Source organism: Pectinophora gossypiella, chromosome 19 (assembly GCF_024362695.1).
Source record: "Pectinophora gossypiella chromosome 19, ilPecGoss1.1, whole genome shotgun sequence".
NCBI classification, from domain to species: Eukaryota; Metazoa; Arthropoda; class Insecta; order Lepidoptera; family Gelechiidae; genus Pectinophora; species Pectinophora gossypiella.
This window is the reverse complement of record NC_065422.1, coordinates 5,808,745-5,815,375: the sequence shown is the minus strand read 5'-3', so window position 1 is coordinate 5,815,375 and position 6,631 is coordinate 5,808,745.

The following is a 6,631-nucleotide window of genomic DNA, read 5'->3' as shown; positions in this document are numbered from 1 at the left end:
GCGAGTTTTCATAACAACCATGACGATGTGTACATTTGTCGAATTGTAAACTTTTATTAATTACACACGGGTAATTGTGATAAGAGTGACTCGTCTGGTTGTATCATGGTTATGATGACAACAAAGAAAATGTTGTTGACATAAAACAGAATGTGATCTTGATAAAAATATTAATAATGTAAGTGGGTATTTTGGGACTAATTACTGATAAACAGATGGATATTCTTGTAGGCTGATCTGATAAGTAGTCTTCTTTATTAAAATTCATAAAGAACTTATGATCTGTCTTTATTTAGTACTTACTTAATCAGAATTTCTCAATTTATCTTTGCCCCAATTATCCTAGAAGCCACATATTATAAAAAGGGCAAAAAAAAAAAAACAATAAGTACTTAATTCTTTATTGCACATAAAACATAATACTTTCTTAGATAGTTCCAATTAAATAGCGAATTCTATTCGGAACAAATCTACGATAAATAAGATCGGTCAATACTTACCTGGGTAGTTAAATTACGTCAGAAAAAAATAAAGAGGTACTCATAATCTGCGGTTGTTCACGCACACAATAAGAACAAATAATCTGTCGTACTTTATATTCACTTAGCAGAATCAGGAGTGGTTCCAGCTTTTATGGGGGGGGGGGGGGGGGGGATGTTCACCAGTAAAATTTTGGCATTTTATCGATTCTGACGATATAATTATGTCGTTTCGTCGATTGGTGCTAATATGTGAACCCAAATAAGTCAATCAATGTCTAAATCAATCAAAGTGGTTCTGTCAAAATACGAACAAAATCACGTAACACGCATGTTAGGAAAAAAACAAAAGATAAACAGACAAATCGATAAGTCGATTTGGACAAAATTTATGGAATCGATCGATAATTTAATCACGTAGGACATGTTAGCCCTGCAGGTCGCAGACAACCTATTTCCCTAGAGAATTAGATAAAATTGCAGTGGCCACCCATGACCCAACCTGTAGCCCAGATTGGGGTGTCATGACCCGCATAATGCTCCCTGTATCCACCCATGAGTAGAATTCTATGAACTGTATAACTTAAATTGTAACTTCAATATCTAAGTATGCAATTTCTGTAAACCATTCTAAATAATAAGGCTTCTAAAGTAAGTTTATTAGGCCGCCTATTGTACTTATGTTTTTATTCGTATGTTTATGACCTTTGTATATGTCGTTGTGCAATAAAGTATTATTGATTGATTGGTTTATACAAAGACTGGCCCCGATTCCTGCAGACACCTCCTACTTTTATTTTAAGTTATATCCCGTAATTTTCTTATCCGCCGTAAAGGAAAGGGACAGATGATTGACAACTGTCAATTTTAAAATGAATGAGTGAATGAATGAATAAACTCGGCAAATGAAATATACTTAATTGTAAATCTCGGTTGCATGCAGCCTGTGCCGTGTACTGTCAACTTTAAATTTCGTTTAAAGTTCTGGCCTTTCCTTTAACTTAAAATAAAATTAGATGGTGTATAATGGAATTAGCACCATTGTGTACATTATTACGTCAGGCACTAGGTACCTATGTTACAAGGCATACTTATTACTTTTAAATATATATATTTTTTGTCATTTAAGGTCGTAAGGCTCAAATGCCATTGTTTATCTTTTGTGTCTGGCAATCATGGCCTTACGAGGTTAAAGTACATAGTTAACTTATATATATTATGTGACAAGTAAATATATAATATATTTAGTGCATATCTGTATGATCTAGCAATATATACATATATACAGGGTGTTAGTGACACCGTAACGAATACCGAGGGAGATGATTGAGACTGATTCTGAAGCACGTGATAATCATTTCTGATCCAAACATGACATGGGTTTAGGCTTGTGCTGGATTCTAACCTGCGACCTCAAAGTGAGAGGCAAGCGTTCTACCAACTCGGCTGCCACAGCTCTCTAAGTACAAAGTACTAATTATGTGTATTACACATTGTGTAAATATACATAGAAAAAGCCTATATTAAGTAGTAAATGGCAAAAGGCACGTTCCCTATTACATGGGACTCAAAGTTAACTAGCGAGGAACAGGTAGACTATGCACCTCTGCCTGCCCCTTTGGGGACATAGGCGTGATGCTGTGAAATGATATCTTACAGAATAAAAATAAGTAGGTGCCTGACTCAGGTATGTAAGTCAGCAACATCAGAATTGGGCTGGTTGAAGTGATCCAGCCGTTTAAGGTATCACGCAAAATAGGTGCTCAGACGTCGACTTGCGCGATACGGCCACGAATACCAATAAGTATATGCCTAACAAATATTTAATCCACTATTCTTCACAAAGTTATAAAAATGACTATGATAGCAGAAATTTTAATGTGAAAAAGATACAATAGTATTTCTATTAAGAATCGTCATACCTCAGTGGGAAAATACCATTACAAAATAACAATATTTGATACAATACAAAGACGTACCTTATTCACACGACACCGTTCTGGCATTTACCGGCTGCTTCGCTCATTTACTCTGAATATAGTACCTAAAATAAAACAACCAAACATGTTCGCCTTCTAAATGACATTTAGTATCAGCCAATAATCTAACAGACTAGGCCTGTAATTCGGAACGGATTGAATTTTTAGTTGCGATAGATATTCAACACTTTACATCACTAAGATCCTCTGTCGTCGGCCTTCATCACTCCCCATTTGTCCGGGTAAGTAGTGAAAGCCATCGGCGGTTAATGTTAAAAAACTTTAAGCCGCCATTTTGTTAGTAGTATTCACGAGTTAGGCAGTCCATGACACAGTGAACTTGTGGACACTAAAGTTGAAAGCTGGCATAGAAACACGACATTATGATATCTAGTAAGTTCAACGGCGAATAATTACGGTCACGGCATAGCTTGTGTGCATTGTACGTCAATCATAGAAATGATTGGATATGGCATCGTATTTTATCAATATTCTTTTTTCGAAGAATCGGCTGTTGGTGTATTTTGAGTTTGGATCATAAATGTTTATTTATCACGTGCTCATCGGTGAAGGAAAACATTGTGAGGAAACCCACATTCACGAGAAATGCATTTTCGCAAGTATGTGACCTAACCTGCGTTGGGCTGGTTTTCCCTTCGCGGGTTGGAAGGTTACACACAAGCATTCGCTTCTGTAAAAAATTGGATCTGTCAAATCTTCAGGTTAGGTAAGTGGACCCTGTGAAAAACGGGATAATGATAGGAAGATGATGATGGATGGAGTCGTTCTGTGTATGTTTACTGACCACTAGTTCGCTGTATCAAGAACTGCGTAACTCGAACAAAGTTCCAAACAAACTCATTTGAAGTATTTATTTATAATCTATTGGTCCTTAGCACTGAAGGCGATATCATTTTCTTATTTTTTTTATAAAGAAAATGGGTAATGTTAAATTACGTTCGTATTGTACGTAGAATTAAATGTTTAATATGATAAAAGTTACTTATTGAAATATATTTATTTTATTTTTACAATGAATCCGGAATATCCGGAATTCCGGATCCCTATTGCGACGTTAGAGCGTAAAACCCGTTTCCAGAAATTATAAAAAAAAATATATGTGTAAATTGAAGCGATCGGTGTTCCTCGTAATTTATTTAAGTATATAGTAAAATATAGCTGAAAGTGATTACGAATCGTAAACATATCTACAACCATTATCAGTGATCGGAATTCTTTTACCGTGTTTTTGTATGCTTGTGTGGCTACAAGGGAAGCGATAGTCCCGGATTTTGATAATACGGAACGGAAATTCAGGAATGAAAATATTAAAAAAGTAGGCCTCATTTTTATAAAAATGCAAAATACAAAATTACGCTCTTGTTGGTCTAGCTATGCTACTTTTTAGGGAAAATTAGGGCACTGGTTTCCCTCTTGCGTTCCGCCCCGCAGTACTCTGTGTGACGCGAGTGGTTGGGTGGTATTTAAAGTTAACTTTAAAAAAAAAACCCGTTTACCCCGGTGGGATATAGGCGTAAGTTTATGTATGTATGTGTATGTGTTTAAAAAAAATCCAAACCACAGTTCCAGTTAGTTTCCAGTTTTTTTTTATTGGGCGGAAGACAAGAGGGAAAACTACTGCCCTATTTATCCCTAAAACATGGAGAGTGCTACACCGGCAAGAGCGTGGCTCTTAAATTAGTAATGTGAAGTAAAAATTCAGAACCTCCTCCTTTTTTGAAGTCGGTAAAAATTGCAACGGATTGATAAATATTAGCGCATAGGATTTTTGACGTGACTTGTGTTAATTTGACTCAGATGGCATTCACTACGTGACCCAAATGAGGAGCGCTGAGGGTATTCACCCATACTGAGGCATTCTTTTTTTACCGTACCATCCATCAGGGTTGAGACTTCGTATCAACAGTGACTGCAAATTGACTTTGATTACTTATGGCTTTGCTCATCCCGTTACGGGTTACGGGCGAGTTTATGTGTGTATGGGAGTAGAAGAAGGAAAATCAACTCCTAGGGCGGTAACAGATAGTAGTAAAGATACCTCTAATTAGTATATCCCTCGATGAATTGCTGTTATGAGACATTTTTTTTTGACGTCACTTATTGTAGATTAGCCGCAGATAGCATTAACTACTTGGCCGGACAAATGGGGAGCGCTGAGGGCTCTCACCCGGTACAAAATTTAAGACAACAGGCCTGAGGGCGCCCAGGTTGGGCGCGAATCTCGGCTCAGGGCGTCGTCTGAGAGGGAGAATATTTGAAAGAATTAATCGATCCTATAGTGGATCGATATTATGATAATATCTAAGTAACCTATAATAGTAAGTAAGTATATGTACATATGGTGGCGCGGTGGTTCACTCAATACTCAGGTCTCACAGAATACCAGCGTCGCGGCTCACGCCGCGGCATAAGCTGAGTGAGAACCTTTTATACGGGACACCATCTACTACACATGGGTAAGCCGACATGACGTCACATTTTAATTTAGGTATAAGTCTTTGTGTTCGTTTTCCATGTTTCTATATAGAAAATATTTCGTGTGTGCGTTGTCTTCTGATGTGATGTCATTATAATGTATATATATGTAATCCGTGTCTGTGGTGTCCTGAATAATAAATGTTTCTTTCTTTCTTTCTTTCTTTCTTTCGATAGCGATAAGCGCTGAATGAGGGAAAGCTGTTATGCGACAGTGTCTTGAGGCTTCATACACATAAAGAGATTTCAGCATGTATTCGCGTCCGTAATTAATTTAGCAATTTATTAAAGATTGTGAAAGTGATTAATAAAGTTCATCTAATACCGTATTATTTTCAAGCATTTCAAGATTATTATCAACCCCAATGAAAACATTTTCATGCAAAATGAAGCCAAGACGAGATAATATTGATGGCGATGTCAAAAATAGAGCCAAACTTCTAACTTTACTCGCCCTAACTATACAAACACTAAGTTCATTAATTCAATGAATAGGTACCTGAGTCTCCACCGGACTTCGTATTTTTCATCTTTACGCAAAAATTGTAATACCATAGGGCTACTGCGATACAAGGGAAACTAGAGTTTCCCACTAGAGTGCTGGGCCCGCTATTAACTTGTGTTAATTTTACTTTATTTGGTAAATAAATAATTATTACTTTTTTTTTTACTTGTGAACTTAGTATACTCTACACTTTGGGCAAAATATGAGGCTTGCCCGTTTCGTTGCTACAAGTAAGTAGTTTTTAACAGAATGGCAATGAACAGTAAATCAATTTATTGCCTTACGCGCAGGTTACGGAAGCGAAATAGTTTTTTCACCTTATGCTCATGTGGGTAGCGAAACCCCAATACCCCCCAATAGAGTAGTTTCCAACTAGTCAAATCAGTTACTTTTTACTAAACGTCAAAACATGAAATTACTATGGAATTTGTATGATCAAGCTGCAATTACTTTGGAACCTGTGACGTCATAGAAAAACGTGACAAAATGACGCACTTACTTTTACATCTTTCATTATTAAAATACATAAGCAAGCTAAATAGAAAAAAGAAAACGTTTTTTGTCACCTTTAGATCTGTTTTTATTTAGTAATCAGAATTTCATAACTAAACTAATCTAATCCCAATATACAGGCTCCGCCTAGTTTGGGAACCTCTGTTCATTTGGATATATTTTTAATATAAGTACCCATCCTATTTTATATGCCTCATTGTATTGTTTTCTGGTAATAAAAAAAAATCATTTTTTTTTTCAATCTTTGACCTAGGAACCTACCCAATTGGGATATAGTTGTGGGATTATGTGTGCTATGCCATAGAAATAGCGCGAAAATCCTAAAAAAAAGAAAAATGCTTTTTTAGGATTTCCGTTCCCTGTCTCACGAAGCGCGGTAATGCGTCTGTGTGTAGACCTTACAGCTTTCATAGAACGTCGATTAATGGAATGTGATGAATTATTGAGCCGACTGTGTGTGTTTTAATCGCAATTATAGATTGTCGTGCGATCGATACCGTGATTCCGGCGGCACGCCGACTGAATATTATTTATGCTACATCCTTGAAACGGATACCGAATGGAAAACATGCAACTGAATGTCAATATTTTGATAACGAATAAAAATGACATTGTGTTGAATTGACTTCCAAGGAAATGATGAATCCATGTCAAATAGG